The sequence below is a fragment of the Ischnura elegans genome, chromosome 2 (genome assembly GCF_921293095.1).
Source record: "Ischnura elegans chromosome 2, ioIscEleg1.1, whole genome shotgun sequence".
Lineage (NCBI taxonomy): Eukaryota > Metazoa > Arthropoda > Insecta > Odonata > Coenagrionidae > Ischnura > Ischnura elegans.
Window position 1 is genome coordinate 124,776,715 of NC_060247.1, and position 18,411 is coordinate 124,795,125.

Consider the following 18,411-nt stretch of genomic DNA (forward strand, 5'->3'; position numbering starts at 1 on the left):
AGCTTGGGATGGGGGATCTATTCTTTATGTAAATACTATTTTTGCAAACCTTGTGTAAGAATAAGTTTTAAGTGCTAACATAACTAACTTCATATCTAATCAACAGCATTGGCTTGTATTGTATTTAAGATTTAAGGAAAAGAGATGGGGTGCAAAGATATTAAAGTTGCTGGGTTCAATTTATAAAAAATCTGTCGAAAAACATATCTAATCAGAATGAAAGCATTAAATTTCAACTCTCAGTGGTGTTTATGAATACTATACTATACATGTGATAGATATTTTCTTTTATTTTCAGCCCACAAAATATGAAGCTTTCATTGAACATGTTTTAAATATTTAGCAGAGTACTAAATTATACAAAGACAGTAGTGGATCCAGGATAGGGACAAGGGGGTTGGACTAGGTGAGGTTAAAATTCCAGCTGTAGTGGGGGTTGGAAATAAACCACCATTCTATCTAGTGTAAAGTGGATGGTACCCAAGGGGAGCAAATTGGATACCCTCCTTAGCCCCCCCCCCCCCCCCATGTATCCGTCACTGTACAAATATACTGTTATTTATATAGCATTTAAAGAATTTATTTGTATCAAATGCAAAGCATAAGGATTCCATCATGATGACTCCTTCATTGCAACTCTCTTTTTGGGATATGGGTTTTCAATGGAATTATGTTGTTACATGTTGTCACAGTAAGTATTTTTTTTTTCTACCTAATTCTGGGGTAATCCTTTTGAATGCTGTCCCAAGTAATCTCTGAATGCACCACACTGACATCACTCACTTATAATAAATGTATGTGCTTCCATTATCATAAATGCAATAATATGACTTCCTCACAGAATTTTATCGTACCATGTTCTATTTATGAAGTGATTATAGAAGCAATTTCCCTTACATCCACTCCACTTTCACAAATCTATTAAGAAAATTTGCCTTTGTGACATGAACATAGACTGTTTCTCATTACATATGTTGCAGCTATGCATGTTAAAATATATCTCTAGTGATGCAGATCGGAGCGAGACAGATGAGACAGAGATAATCCTTGGAATAAATAAAAAGAGGAGAATTAAAGGGATAATCACAGTACCAAAGTGCAAATAGAAGTCTGGTTAAGATATATGGAGTAAGGTTTGCTATGGAACTGGTATTTTTGACCCAGAAGAAGGATAAGAATAGAGGTATACAGGAATGTATAGATAATATTGACAGGAAAAGGAAGTAGGAAGTGCTAGCTAGACCTGATAAGTGAGGTGAGGGAATAATTGCAGGAGATGAATTAGATATAAATGATGTAGATGAAGTGTATATCAAGCTTGAAATGCTGACAACAGTGATTAAGGTAAGGATTTTGAGTAACGAGCAAGGGCAGGGAGACAATGGTTCTGGAATAAATGGAATAACCATGTATGTTACAAAAAACTATGTCAACCCTAATGAGTAGATCACTTCTAACAGTAAGTAATGGAATGAGATATCTAGTCATGCATTATTATAAGTGTTGATGATATTATACCTAATAGATTTTTTGAACGTATGTACTCATTAGTGACAGTTCAATGGATGGAGCATGAAAAAATTAATAAAAGCTACGTATGGGATTGACATCCCAAGAAACTAACGAGTGTACCAGATATGTGATATGAATTGGCTGATGGAGCATGAAAAAATTAATAAAAGCTACGTATGGGATTGACATCCCAAGAAACTAACGAGTGTACCAGATATGTGATATAAATTGGCTGTTATAGGAATATGTCTTCACTTATCCTTTGAAGACTTATTAAACATATTAGTTAGTTAAACGTTGACAAGTAGTAGTAAGGGTTAATATTTTAGGATGAAACCATACCAAGGATCCCACTTAAGACTTTGAAAGAGTTATTAGTAAAATTAGACATTGCAATATTTCCACTGATTTTATTATAATAAAACTCAGTGGAAATACTGCAATGTCTAATTTTACTAATATGAAGAACTTCACCATATCTTGCTCAATATCATACAAAATACTTTGAAAGAGCTTATCGATGAAAAAATTTCAGTAGTCACTGATAAGCATGGAAAATAATGAATGTAATGGTGGTGAATGCAGTCATTTCCTGTAAATTCAACCTCATGAGCAAATACATATGTACACAGACAACAGCTTTCCCCAATTGCAAGCAAGAGTATTAAGCTGGCTCAATATTGTAAGAAATACAACTGACTCTGATTGTTTCAAACATTCCCTTAGCAGACTATGCTTGAGAACCTCAATAAATATATTCCCTTAGCAGACAATGCTTAAGAACCTTAAAAATAATATTTCTTTGATTAATCTGGCTTTGATGTTCCATGAGTCTTCAGGTGCAAGGGTCCAAATTCTCTCCTTGAATTAAGGCTCAAATGTGTGGAATAAAATCAAACTTTTTCAGGATAAAGTATCGAATTGTTTACTTTCACCATATTAAAATATTCAAACCTGAAATAAGATAAGTATTGGTAACCAAGTTGGCACTCTTATATTTTAACATGAGGTATCTAGATGGGCACCACTGATTCTATGGCCCTGAAGCTACTTTTGATGGCAGATACACCACTGATTCTATAGCTCTGAAGCTACTTTTGATGGTAGATAATTTGCTATGAGGTTTTAGTAGTACATAACCTATGTTTGGCTACGAACTGCCCTTAGGCAATAAAGTCGCATTTTTTTCCGTTGAAGGCTACACATTAGAACCCTCAGAGAAGAGAAGACTTTTCTTGTTTAAGGTGCCTTTCCAAATCTTTTTCTATCAAAAGGATGAGAGGTCATTAATTTAGTCACAAAAAGTACAATAATTAGTAAACTTCCACACTCTAAAGGCTCATTTGCCTAACAAATTCATTAATATGTCATACCATCTTATGAGCAAATCAGTCATTCTTACTTTTTTACCCACACGAGCTGTATTGATTGCATCAATTTGCCTTTCTCAGCTTCCAAAGAAAACTCAAACAGTATCTTGTATACATTACGTACGAAACGTGCAAAATCCTTTCTTTTTCACGCAATCTTTCACTTGCCTCACTCATTCCTACATATTTATTTCCAAGAAATACCAAGCCGTACACCAGATATTGTTAATGGACTTACCTACAATTTTTTTGTAGTACTTTGACAAACATATCTTTTGGAAAAGGAAATACGAAAATACTTTCACCTCATAACATATATCCTCACAATTAATTATAAATTCTATAGTGACATCAAATGCTAGTAAATCAGAATGCAATCAGTAAGTACGATCTTTTTCTCTCTTTCGATTGCCAAATACGAAACTTGGCTGTTCTTCTAATTCAAACTGTCTTTGTAAACACCGACACATTTTAAATTCGTTGATGAAGTCAGCAAAACCAGGTAATAACAGATTTCTATACCTACACTCCTGTTACACCTCCTTCTTTCTCTCCGATATGTAATTCTAATATTTTTCATCAACTCACTTGGCTGGCACAAATCATAACAAACTCCTACACCGGCACAAATATTGCATAACTTCAACATTTTCAGGGGTTTGGCACACGATCTCCGACTGCAGTCCATAGAATAGACAATATTATTTATTGGATGGTGATTATTATCAAACTTGAGATGTTTGTAAGGATTTCGTAGCGTATACCGTAGAATACGTCGAATAGCATGAAAACAGTGGTCCGTTCCGGATATATCACCGGTCTTATGGAAATATTACACTTATTAAATTGCTAGTATGGTGCTAAAAATATTGGAAATTGATTGCTGATATCGTAGATACGGATAAAAACGGAGGATGCCGCGCTTGGTCGATTATTTCTTCCGTATATTATCGCAGGGTACTTCAGCATTTCATAACATCCGCCATTTTCAACAATTTAAACTTCACGTTAACCTTTTACCCAAGGGAAATCCATGGTTTAGCTTGACTACCACTTTAACGCTCAGATTTGACTTAACCATCGATTATAAAACAGAATTTTGGGACTTAACCGACGCTTAGCTTAAACTCCAGTTTAACCAGACATTATAAAACCGGCCCTAAGAAGGCAAAGGTTGCTAAGATCGATTGAGAAGGTGAAGCTTCCGCAGTGTAGCCGTTCAAATAGTGTGAGGTTATCAAGAATGTGGAGTTGCATGCTGCAGAACTCGAACTCGAGTACTCGACCCTAGAAAAATGGAGCTTTTCTCGTCGATTAACTTTTTGACGAACTTTGGGTTTGATTTAGATCCATTATACCTGACAAATCACGTGACGGTTATCTTCAAAATTTATCTAGGATGTGCTTATATAGATTACATTTTAAATGTAAAAAAATACCATTCATTAATATTTTCTATAAGAATTAAGTAGTCGGCAGTTAGTTATCTACAGTAAATTTTCCCGCTTATGCGCAGGATCATTAAAGTATTATAACTTAAAGTTATTTCTGTAATAGTATGACAAATTAAATCCATTCGAATTCATTCATGGAAAAGATGTGTTTCTGGTTGGTTGTGGTTGGTTATATTAATTGAAATGCTGTTTTCATACATGTTTTCTTTCAATTGCCATGACATCAAAATGAAGGACATATTCTCGTAAGTAAAGCACCAGAAAGAGCTTTCTCGTACTGAAACCAGTGATTTTGAACCAAGATCTTCACGTGTGTTCATTGGTCTTCTATTGCTCTGTGTTTTGCTGTTATAAATGTGAAATTTGACGATGTTTTGGTGGAGCGTGTTAATAATATACAAAAATCTAGCCATTAGTTTGCATGAAAATCTAAATATTGGAAGTTACAGCCCTTATTTGTTTCAATTTTGCTATAGAATGGATTTTCAATACATAAGCTCCGTAACAATAGTAATATGTGGTTCACTAATTATTAAACACAATTTATGTAATAAAATGAATTTTGGAGTTTTGGTTAACCAAAACTCCAAGAATTGAATTACATTAAATAATTTTACATAATGGTAGAGATGGTTTGAGTTTATTTTATTCTACCTTTAAATCATTTATTGGGAATTATTTTTTGTGCTTGGAAGTAAACATGCTGTACAAATATTTTAAAGGTCTATTAACGTCAAAATATGGGAAACAATCTGTTTGTATTATTTAGGACTGGCCAATTTTTTTAACCATAAAACCTCTCCAGAAGGATGTCAAACGGAATACGAGTGAACCTAGGAGAAGTAAGGGTAACTTCTATGGTGTTATCATATTTCCTTGAGCCAACCGCAGAAAGTGAATCTATTGCCTTGCAAGTCATGCCATTCGTCAACCTATCAAAGAGAAGCATCCCGCCAGTGAATTGGTCAGTTTCCTACTTGAAGGAAATCATGCTGCTTTGCTTAATTCATCCTTTGTTTTCTTTCCATTTCCATCGAGGCACCGCTGGCTTGAAAATATTCCTTATAAAATTTTCTCTCAAAGATTTTTAATGTTAATCAATGAAGTTCGCGTAAAAATCTTGTGAACGAAACAGCCGATCAGCGTGGATTTCTCACGTGTGGTCATCTTAGGAGATAATTTTGGTGAAGTGTGTCTCATTTAAAGTAGGATTGGTGATTGTGCCTTTTCGCACTCCAGCTGTATATGTCGGAAGGGTATAAATATTTTCGTCTCCGATTTCATGCCTCTACAACTCAATACTGAGAGCGAGTCTGACAATATCTTTTATTTCTGTCTATTACGTATTTGGAGCGATTCTGTTTTGTAGTGGTGTAATCAATCTCGTACCCGATTATCTTCTGTCATGAAACTATATGGCTCCATTCATAGCAGGTTAGACTCATTATCTTCATTGTTGGTGAATCTATTTACGGAAGTGAACTGATGTTCTTGAATCAATGTTATAACGTCCGTTTATTTGTAAATACGACTCGTTACATTTTAAATGGCGCTGTAGTTACTCTTTGCTTAACTTGCTCTGGACTTTCCTCTTAGTGTATAGCGTTTTTGTCCTTCCTTATTTGTTTCAGCGTAGTGCAGTGCCCCGTTCAGTTCAGAGCATTAACAATGCATCGGTGTGGGAACTGAATTCCACTAAGAAGCGTGTTGCAAAGTCCCTGTGAAAATAAAGAAGTCAAACTGTCATCATTGACTTTTAATTGGAGTTCTTTTTTATATTCTTGGATTAGTAAATTGATTGAAACTTAACAATTTCCTTTTATTTGGTTCAACCCGACTGCATTCAACACTCATATGCTTGAATTAAAATCAACTATTGTAAGTTCTCTAGTAGACTACTTATGTTTAAGGGAAAGTCTAGGAGAGGGGTGAGATGAAGAGAATGACTATGGCGTTGAGGATGAAAGTGAGACAATAGTCTGGGGGTGGACTTGACCAATTATTTTCTGGGAAGTGGGAGACGAGGATTTGGAGAGGAGAAGTACAGAAATAAATTCTCTTAATCCAATGATTTAACCATGAATTCGAAGTTCCACTATGTTAGCTAACTAGCCACGTAATGTATAATTTTATTGCTGTTTAAATCTTTATTTTAATAGGTTTAATAAGTAAAGGTAAAAATATCAGCAAGGTCCAATTTGTATTTATATGTTATTCACGTATTGGTTTCTATTCAAGACTAGATATGATAAAGTTCTGATGAATAATTTCCTCGTAAGTTACCCAATCAGATTGCATTTATATTTCTGGTGTCAGTTTCAAGACCAGCAATGTTTCAATATTTGGACGTGCCGTTGTTTTATGGTTTTATGATCTTTCTTTTGGATCTTCTTTCGGGAACTTGAATTCTAAAGTCACATTGAAGTATTAAAAAAATTCTTGATTCCCCAAACAATTTTTATGAGAATAAGTAGAAGGAAGGAATTAGTTTAAAAAATTCCTGCCTTTGAATTGTGACATTCTGTAGACTATCTAACTCCATTTGACGTTACTTTGTTCTTTAATATCATGCATTTTCTTTACTTTTGTGTATTTTAATAATCACTGAAAATATTTCTAATGGAAAATGTTTCTTTCTTTATCATCCACTCTTTTTCCAGTTCTGTTTTATTATTCCCTTGCCTATTAAGGGGTGGTTAAAAGTTGTTTTGATAGTTCATATTTTGCTTTTCTGGCTATTTATGTAATTTTTCATATTTTCATTATATTTTAATGTTTTAAGAACAGCCATGCTATCAATCGACTGGAAATAAAATCGAAAGTTATAGTGTACGTGTAGACATTAATTGGTAGTTTGAAACTTACATTTAGATCGGGGAAAACCGCTGATATGGGATGAAGGAAGATGTACAAAAAGGCGCAGAGTCCAGCTACTTGAAACGAAATTGTCACCAGTAGAAGTAGCCAAAATAACACGCAACAGAGATTATTGCCCTCTCCTGCTCCTTTGCCGATACCCATTTCGGGGAAAGCTTCTGCGAAAAGTCAATATTATTCGCGGATTATTCCCTTTTTTAAACTTGCTGTTTCCGTTTCATTCAAAGAAATATTGTTTACTGTTAAGATAGCTCTCCACTTATCTGTTTTGTTCCCAGGTCCTGTTCTTACCTTATTGCTGGTTTCTTTGTTAGAATATGCTAATTCGATAGTGATTTAGGGTATTCTTGATGTTTTTCTCTGTGAATTCTATAATTTCGTTTTCTAACCAAGACATAATGATAAATATGTGATGATAATTTTCTGTTTAACTTGCTTAATCACATTTTATATGGTATTCTGACTTGTGTTACAACGCAAATAATGTAATCACATTGGGGTTAACCGTTGCTCGAATAGTTTGTTATTGTTGTTTACATCGTGAAAAATCGCGATGCTCTGGGCGCATTTTTCTTCCTGCAGTAGTTGTTGAAATTCGTGTTGTATTCAATATTTACGATCATTTGTAGCTCATCTATAATTTTTTTTGTATTTTTGTAAGTTTATTGCTAAATTAATCTTTATCGGTATATGGCTATAAGGCTAATGCATTTCCTTTGTCTTCCTCAATTTATGTCGTATCTTTTAGCTGATGAAATTATTGTGGAGATATGCTTATAATTCAAAATATATTCAAGTTTATGACAAGCAATTGAATGCATTAAACTTACCGATAGTTCAGTTGCCAATGCTGACAGTGGATGAATCAATATATACAAGGTAGCGCATAATGCTGAAATCGGGAACGCTACTGTAATTAGTAGAGCTAGCCACACTAAGGATGAAATTATATTGCCCTTTCCTGATCCTCTTCCGTGGCCCATTTCAGAGGGAATTTTGCTGTTGACTGTTATCTTTATCGGTACCTATCTGCGTTAGGTATAAAGAATGCAGTGGGAAGAACATTTAATGGTGGATTTATAGGAAGTAAGATTTAAGTGAAGAATCAATCTTTAGTTAATGTTATTTCAAATACCTCTCTGTTTCTCACCCTTGTTCTTTAACCTTCCTGGGCTATTCAGAAGTTTTTAGGGATTTATTCAGCTCGGGACTGCATGAAATTACTCCTTCGATGTTTTTCTTTACAATTTTTTAGGGAAAAGTGGTCTCTTTTAACTTAACAGTTATCTTTCAGTAGTGTTTCATGGTATTAACATGTTGGCCTTTACTTGACCGTGGATGCGTCACAGAAAATTTAGTGCCGCATAGACTGTGGCTGGTTGGTTTATTCTTTTATGTGAATGTGTCAGTTTTTTCGTTTCCACCCCAACGCGTCCTCGGTGATTGTTTATTTACTAATTAAACAATTGCGAAGCGATTTGCACATTTTTAATGATTACAGATTTAATACGAGATGCAACAAGATGATTAGCTTTATTGATATTGAATTACCAATTACTGCTTTATACTAAAATAAACTTATAATTTTATCACTTCATTAAGCACGAACAATTTGTGCGTGCTAATTACTAGCCTTTATTTTTAAGTTATTTATCATCATTTATTTAAATCTGTCCTACTATGCATTGATCGTGGAATTGAATCAAAAATGTGCACTTAAGGGTGTTCTATCCTAATTCAAAAATCCAAATTCAACCGTCGCCGGATTTTAGTTGCGAAGTCGGCCGCAACGGCCAGTGGAATGGGAAGCCTCCTTGGGCGGAGGGGAGTAGTCGCTGACCGAAGGAAAAAAAAAGGAAAAGACGAGGGGTCGAGCTTCGCTCCGACCGAAAAAAAACACCCGGCGCTGTATCAAATTTCACTGCGGAGGTGCGATATTGAGAGTGGTCGGGATTCGGAGGTTGATTTTTGCTCTCTGGTGGCATTAGTCCCATCTCAGCCACTCGGTTGACGTTTCTTGGAAGAATCCAAATACGCACGCTCTCGACGAGGCTGGGAAGTACGGCCTGCTTCTATGAAGAAAGGCGATTACTTGCATTGTTCTCTCCTTATGCACTCTCCTCGAAGGGGAGAGCTGGTCAACGTTCTCATCTCAAAATTGTTAAGTGTTCTTCAAAGCATCGTAATAGTCAATTACGCTAACCGAAATGCGCGTACTTCGTGAAACTTTTTTTTAACGTACAACTTTACATTTTTACGTTATTCCTCAGTATGAATGAAATAGTAACCACCCACGTCCATTTGAAAAAGTGTATTCAATACAGTTACTTTCCGAAACATGTTTATTCAGTAATCATAGCGCTACAGGGAGAACACTAATGAGAAATATGACAAATAATGAATGAACGAAAATTGATTTTCAATCATCTTTAATATTTATTGATTTATATGGTAAGAACATCATAAATTTCATATTGCATCAGACATCACATACAGCTTTAATAAAGCCAATAACCCTGAATATATCGCATCGGGTAATATTGACTTTTTCTTCGATGTTTTTGTAACAAAATGATGCCGTTCGAACTAGAGTTTTTCTGGTCTCTAATTTCTTGTAATTCTGACTGAAGTAACGTTTAATATTCAAAGTGTTCCCTAATTTTGCTCCAACCGACGTTTTGACCCGATGCGACCGAAAGTGCTACAATTTATTCTCGCTACCGATCCATCGTGGAGACGATTAAAATTCATTCGCTCGAATTTGGCTTGATGAAATCGCCGATGACTCATCTTCCTGGAATACACCCATGTGCAAAGTGTGTATAATGTATCATCAGCATTTCGCCTCTTTTTGCGCAGAATTATTAGATATAATTGTGAAAATCACAAATCTCTACTTTAATTCTGTTTCTGGAAATTATGCAAGAGATCGTGATACAAGCAGTTCAGTGAAGATGAATAACTGGCTCTTATTAGTCTCCTTTTTCTCTCAGGTGCGTATAAAATTTCCCATGTTGATATTAGGGAGATTTGGAGCAAAGAAGTCTATCAAATTTTTTCCCGTACACTGAACTATCGGATTTTTTTTCTACGGTGCATTAGTTTTTATGACCTCAGCACTAGACTATAAAGTAAGAAAAGTGACTAGTAAGCTGCAGTTACTGAGTTCATTAATAAAATATCCAACAAATTTGAATTTGCAAATACACCATCAGAGTGCATCACGATCCTTGAGCAACTATTTCGAGGCCGATGTCCTTGAACGCAGTATCTATCAAAAAGCCAAAGAAATATGTTATTGAAGTCATTGCTGTGGTGGATGCTAGGAAATTTTACCTAAAAATTGAAATTTATATGGGCAGGTAGCCAGATGCCCTTTCAAAGAATCCAATTCACCTCATGAAATTGTCAAACGCTTAGCAGAGCACATTGACTGCAGAGGAATAAATATTACCAGTGACAGTTGGTGTACCAGCATGCCTTTAACAGTAGAACTTTATCAGAAAAAGATTGAATGTGGTAAGGACGATGAGTAAGAACAAAGCAGACGTTCCTCCTGAATCTTCCCCAAGAAAAAAATAGAACCTTACATCATAGGCTAGGGGCAGAGGGGGGGGGCAATTGCACCCCCTCCAGAAGCAAAAATCGCAGAAGTCCTTAAGCAAAATCGGTACTGAATTGAAACGAAAGTATTCAACAAATTTCCTCTAAACCCACGAAAAATGATATGCATTAGTAGGTATAAGATATGTACTTAACTAAAATAAAAATATTTTTTCTATGAAATGATATCAGAAAGTAATAATGCGCTGTTATAATTTTCTTAAAATATTTTTTTCATTCACCTTTTCCATGCTAAAAAGTCACAACTTGGCTTGCGCCCCCTTCTAGACTATGGCTTGCCCCCCCCTAGTTATGAAGTTATGACCCTGGGTATGCCCTTGTCTTACATCCTTCCCTTTTTGCTTTACTCCCGACATTTCCGCGTTGTAATACCTACGTTTCAATAAAATCCATGTAGTATTTATTTCTGCCATTATCCATGACGCAAGTATTACTGCCTCAAGTGGTAACAAAATGCTTCCTGGCTTTATATCATTTTACAATACTACCAAGGGGGTGTGGATTCAAATGATCAGCTTTGCTTAAATTATCGCTGGACGGCATGAAAATCGGCCCTGACACCATTCCTGCTATTTCGTTTTTAAAATGACCTCCTAAATCCGAATATTAACTCTGTTTTTCTCCATCACCCACCATTTTCGGAAGAGCCTCCAATTTTTACCACTTTTCGGTCATTTGGAGAAATTAAAAGGATTATTTTAGCATTTAAATTTTTTCTAGGGGTTTTGAGGGGTGCAAAATTCTGAAAAAATAATATTAATGGTAAAGATGTAGATTTGAGGGGAATTAGTCTCCGTCAATTGTGTAAAAACGCATTGAAAATGACCAATTTTGCCATTTTTTCGCAAATTTTCACGTATTTAAAAATATTTCCAGCTTCTATTTCACATCATCCTCCCCGAAAGATAATAATACAAAGCAGCAAGAAACAGCAGTATTAATAAAAATATTTTGCTGTTTAGCATAGCAGCAATAATTAAAATATATAGCAATAGCTCGGAAGATTCACTTTACTACTCTGGCCCTCGCAGTGCCTCTCCCGCTCAGGCTTGGACGGCAATTTTCTTGATTTCGCAGCTAAAAAAAGAAAAGTAATACTTTCTAGTTCCACGAAGAATGTAAAACTGAGATTTTATAATTTCATTGGATTAAAAAAGTATTCTTTCTCCTTAGTCATGGAATTCCGCAAAGTATCAGCCTCTAAAATCAATTATGTATATTGAAGTTGTCATCATCTTCCCTCGGTATACCTCTAGCGATCGCAGAGTCAACTCTTTCGGTGTTCTGGACAAGGATCCTTTTTTTCCAAGTAATTTAAATAGAGCTAAAAAGTAAAAAATGTTTTACTCCGGCTTTTTCCAGGTGAATGTCAGTATGTGGGCTTGAGTTGTGAATATTACCGTGATTTAATATGTAATTAAATTACACGTGTGGAAAATCATCGTCATCGCTTCTGCTATGTTTGCGGTGAATTGACTAAAACATTGCAACAATAATCTCTTTCTTTAATTCTTTAAACTGCTTATAAATTTTTCTCTGGCTGCCAAATTGGCGGTCAGGGCTAGGATTAAGCTCCAAGTGTTTGCTGCACCACTTGTTACAGTAATTTGACCAAATACTTGGAGAAACTAATGTAACATATGGTACGAAGTTGCACCTATATGGATGCCAATCTCTTACAAAAGGGCATACAAATCTTTTCCAGTAGGACAAGAGCGCCAACACTGAAATTAATTTCTACGTAAGATGAAGGCTTGGTTTTTTTACTGTAATTAAATGCATTGTTGATAGAAATTATGATGCCATGTGACCCGGAAAAATGGAGACTGTTTATGGATTCGTCAAAGACAAGCTTTGAAGTGGTCCTGTTGGCCAATGGGAATGAGTTACCTTCTATCCTATCTGCATACTCTGCTGATATGAAGGAGACGTACCGATATATCAGTTGAATCCTTGAGAATACTAATTATCGTGATTATAATTGGTAAGTTTGCGCTAATCTGAAAGTTGTCGCTCTACTCACGGGACTGCAATCAGGCTTCACGAAATACTGCTGCTCCCTTGAATACAACAGCCGCGCCCGAGAAAACATTACATCTTACGGAAATGGCGTCTGCGAGAAAGCTTCACTCATGGTTATGAAAATGTCACCCATGTTTCCCTGGTTCCGACAGAAAATATTCACTTGCCACCATTGCACATCAAACTAGGACAGATGAAATACTTTGTGAAAGCAATCGAGCTGAATTTCAATTTTTAACTAAAATTCCTTGTCTTAGTTAGGCTAAAACCAAGGAAGAAATTCTTTTAGGTTTTTAGAAGACTTATTTTAATTCCCACTTTCTTAGCACTCCTTCATTACTTACTCATTCAATCAATTTTATCTTCGTCATTCTTCGGTGGCACCACATTTCGAATGCTTCCAATCATTGACTTCTCTGCTGCTATCAACGTCCAAGCCTCACTTCCTTAGAGAATCACACTCCATATGTAGCGTATGATGAATTGCTTCCTTACTTCTATGCTTGTATTCTCATGTGTGAGAAGATTCATCTTTTTGTAGTAAGCCCTCTTCGCCAGCGCTATTCTACTGACTATTTCTTTCTTGCTTCGTCCATCGTTGGTAATTCGGCTTCCCAGGTAAGAAAATCTCTTCTAGCTTTTGATTTCTTACCTTAATGTTTGTCCTAGCCTCCTCTTTTTTACTACATACTAATATCTTAGTCTTCCTTTGGTTGATTTTCAACTGATACCTGGCCATTTTCCTTTCTATATTTGTGAAAGTCTTCTTAAAATTCTTCTCTGTCTCGGCTATGATTGCTATGTCGTCAGCGAATCATAGAATACTATTTTTCTCAGTCAATATTGACACCCAAACCCTTCTCCTTCCAATCACCTAAAATTATAAGGCTTTCTTCACGTCTTACCTGTTTGATTACTGCGGTGATATCTTCATAGACGCCTTAAACTTCTTCATCCTAGTAGTCCGTCGTAAGTATGTTAACATGTACCACTACGGTATCTACCGGCTTAGTCTCTAGCTTTACCATAATTATCCTTTTATTTTGGGCAGAACCTTTTTCCCTGAATTTCTATCGTATGCTCCTTATCTTTTACATAATTAACGGAAGGAGGAATATTTCTCGCAATTTTTCAAAGTAAATTAGTAAAGGCATTAGAAATAATTTATCCCCTACGAAATTAAAGCGGGCCAAATATTGGCAAAGTCGAATCCATTAGTTCGGAATCAGACATAACTTAGTCCCAAGAAGATACATTGAATGAATAACACGCCATTTGTACGTTGAAGATGTTGTTATATCATTGAAATCTAGGTCACAATAACTTTTCTTATAATCGTGGAAAATTGCAAGTGTTTGTTTCAATATGGAAAAATTCCGCTCCATAACGTTTGAATCTTCGGATTTTATTTGTAAGTTGAATTAAGTATATGTTTTTATGTAGAGCGTTTGAAAATCATTAATCATTCTACCAAATAAAGTTGTTAAGCATGGAACGGCAACTAAATATTATCTATCGTACAGTGGTAACAGTTATTTGTGAAAGAGGATACTCCTGCGTCACATGCAAAAGGTTTTGTGCTCTCACTCATACAAAGTACTGCGTCGAAAAAGCAACTTTGTACGCAGTCACGCGCACGAGTGCATAGTTAAATACACTAGTGCATAGTTAAATAAGTATGATAATCGACATGAAAAAATCATTTGACTAACCTGGGATTCGAACCCGGATATCCCCGATGGCCGGTCAAATATGCTACCAATTATACCTCGAAGCAACCTTTTTCCTTGAATATGAAATTCTCCTTTTACTTGTGTCTAAGATTCGCCTAGAAAAAAATTACTTGGTAATGTAGCTGACCGGAAATCGGGAGGATCTGGGTTTGAATCGCGGCTAAGCGAAATGTTTTTTTCGTGGCAAATAACAGTCTTGGTATATATGTATTCTCATTCGTGTTAAATAATAGTGGAGTATAAGAACTAAAATTCCCTTCCGAATTAATAAAATGGGAAACATATCAAGTAGAAGACCTAACTTCAATGCAGGGTTCCATCCCGGAAGGGTCATACAGTGTACTCAGGGGTAGAGAAAAATTGATCGGGTAATGCTCCTGAGAAATTTTAGTTTCTTCCCAAAGACTACAACCGCGCTGCGGTGATGTTCGTATCATTCTAAACTGAAGAATTTTTGATGAAATTACATTTATTTGTCATAAATTTCTAGACGCATTATTATGCCGAAGAATTTCAACAGTTATATATAATGAGTCTACCTGATCCTGTGCACTAGTATTTTATATGAAGTCTCGCATATTTATATCGCAATGTGGTCGTTTACTCTGACACGAAATCGTAATTTTAGTTAATAATTCGGTCCATGGATGGGTAAAAAAAAAACTAACTACCTCGTTCAGTCATTCTCACAAAAATTAGAATTGAAAAATTGCGGAAGTTGCCGGCCACTTCTGAGAAAAGTTGCATTCATCATCAGAGTTTCGGTTCATTACGACCTGTAGTGAGAACCATTCATTGAGAGAATCAATCGCTCAGAAGTGTGTAAGCAGCACGTGAAACAGGTTGTTGGTGAGAGATATACCGCGAAGTTAGTTTGCATAACTTCACTCGAGCGAAATAAATATCCCACATTCAAGTTTTATCCGTGTGTATTGTTTGTTTTCTCGTCATTCCTGCTACACAAGTAAAATTCTTGCCTTATACTTGTAAAACTGGTTCGCAGGCAGGATCTCGTGTATCTATTTTTTGCATACAACAAGCATATTTACGTAAATAGGAGATAGTTAACGATTAAATTCGGTTATCTTGACGTCATCGCTGTATTACATCGACCAAACATCAACCCCTGCTTAGTGATACGATGGTTCAAGTTCAAATTCTTTCTTTTGGGTGACTCACGTAATAATTAATAATAGTAATTTTAATGATAAGAATATTTTTATAAGAAAATAACTTTTCGAAGTTTTCCCCCTCGGTTGCAAGTTATCGAGAAACATATATGTCGGAAATGCAAGACAAATAAACCAGCGTGATACTTTTCATATCGTGTTTTGATGACATAACGGTTACTTTTGAAAATATTTAGACACGAAATGAAGATATGCACGTTATATTACCTACTCGGTGAAATATTTATTCTTGATTATCGTCTGCGAGAACTTAAAAGGCAATGGTGTAACCTAGAATCTAATTGATAATGTGCAGTATATTCTCTATATTCATCTTATTTTCAATGCTTGGTTACAAAAAATTAATATATTATAGTCATGGCCAATACATTATCGAGAGGTACTTACTTAAAAGCAGTTTCTTCTTCTGCAGTGTAAATAACATCTATTGTTGCAGGTTTGTAATGACTAAAATGGTTAAAATAATTTGATAGTCTATTTATAAGCTGCATCACGTTATTAGAGATTTTACGTGGATGAAAATACGTGTCTAAAGATATACAAACTATTATTAATGAAGCACACTTCAAAAGGATTTATATATTCACCATTATTCCTAGTACTTCTTTTCCACCTTCCCACATAAGATATGCTTCCTCTATGATTTCCTTTCACTTTCCATGCATAAGAATAGAAAACTTGAAAACTCGCGCTAGCCCCGTTTCAAACATGCCGCTCCCAACACAAGAACACAGGGCTTCGGATAATAACGAAAAGAAAACTGTTGGCCTGCTGGGTCAGACGGGTTTCTTAGGTCGAGGAAAGCATAGAGGAAAAAAAACAGATGGAGGGGACCCAAGAGACGATGGAGGGGAGGTAGTGAGAGAGACTGCTGTGGGGTGAGAAGCTCTTTCACCGAGAGTGGGGGGTCATACAGCAGCGCCATGGAAGAAAAGATCGTAGGCGCTTGACGTTGAGAAAACACGCTCGGGAAATTGGGCTATAGCGTGGTTATTACAAAGATCACATTGATGAAACGTATCTTATTTCCAAGAAGAAGGAAGAATGTTCTCATTTCCCGAAAAAAAAATTCAAATCGCGCTTTCTACGTGGTAGAATTACATCGAGAAAACAGGCGTTTTATTGTGTTTTTCAGCGCCAATAACTAATTAGCAAATGCTTTTCAAGTATTTTTTTTTCGCTTGCCGAGAACAATAATCTTAGCTTAAACCATATCCAAAACTAGTTCTCTCCAGAGTGTATAATAAGCGAGCAAATGGCGAGCAACCTGAAGTCTGCAGAGCCGTTTTTCGCGGAGGTATAGAACACCCTTAATTTTAAAGTTTTGATCGAATGATTTACAAAAAAAGTTCATGTCGTCCTTTTGTCGACTCGTCTATTGTTTGGTGTTATGAGAAAATCATTCTGTTGAGTTTGTTGCGTTTTAAGTGATTGCGGCTCGTGAACTGGGTTCAAACGACATGATACTGATGAATTTATGGAAGTAAGTTGGTAAGTAGCTCATCTGTATCTTGGCCGATTCCTGAGTTATTTTCAAAGAAATAGTCGGAGATCACGTTTTTGCGAGTAGGGGGAGGAGCGGAGGCTGTGGAAATTTGTAAGACTCTTTTCCGATTGAAACGTGGAGATGTGATCAACGGTGCTCTGGTCCGTGTGCTGTCTAGAGTTTAGGAGTCTTATATTGAAAACTTCGGCCGTCACTTAGTGGAAATCCATTACTCCTCATCATCCTTTAACATCACCACGTTTATCCTTCTAATCCCCAGTACTCCAATTGAAATGTTATAATTGCCTAACGATGCGTTCTATTGACATTTTACCAAAGGACTGGGTTGGCTTTCAAGATTTCATAAATGTTCCCGTTGACCCTTGGAGATTTCACCGCTATTTGTATCCTCATCTTATGACTCGACCCTATCATACTTCGAAACCTCTTTCTTCCTGATGTTCTCATGCTTTTTATTTTTTAAACTTTTATCCGAGTTAATTGTGGGCGTTCACGGATGACGTTACCCTATATTTTAACATCATACTATAGATGATGTCTCTTTTTAACTTCCCCGTCCATTCCGTGGCACTATAGAAGGTTACTCCAATTCTCTAACTTTTAAGTCCCTTGAAAATTACTCTGTACAGTAATAAAATCTCTATGGAATAGTGAAAAGTCTATGTTTTCATGTGTTATGCGTCGTATCCTGAATTCCCAGGTTCAAATATTGGCTGTGGCGGAGATTTTTCAGAGGGAGTCCAATCTCTATTATGTGGAAAATGGAGGGAATTACAAGGAAAGAATTCCAACTGGCACTCGTCTTTCGTGGCGCCATTGATCGCAGCTATCGGTCGCTCCCTCCGAATACCAAGGCATGACGAGTTCATCACAATAATTTAAGTTTTTTGGAGTATTGCAATCAATCGCAGCTAACCATTCATCTTACCTGCATGAGAATAATTAAATTATGTGGAGAGATTAATGAAAATAAAGTTATATTTCTTGAATCATTAGATTTTATTATTTAACTCACCAATGTTAACGCTTGTTGTTTTTTTTTCTTTTTTTTCTATCGTCCAGATTATTTGAACTATTTTTTTGTCTGTTACTTCTGTGCATTTTCCTTTATTATAATGAAAG

At 35.8% G+C, this 18,411-nt stretch overlaps 1 long non-coding RNA gene across 1 annotated transcript; it reads right to left on the reverse strand.

The window, feature by feature from the left end:
• Positions 1–5,832: 5,832 nt before the first annotated feature.
• Positions 5,833–8,626, reverse strand: LOC124154602. The gene is made up of 3 exons (XR_006863969.1): positions 8,349–8,626; positions 8,044–8,242; positions 5,833–6,054 (listed from the first exon to the last, which is right to left on the reverse strand). It is a non-coding gene; the product is annotated as an uncharacterized LOC124154602 (long non-coding RNA).
• Between the last annotated feature and the right edge of the window lie 9,785 nt (positions 8,627–18,411).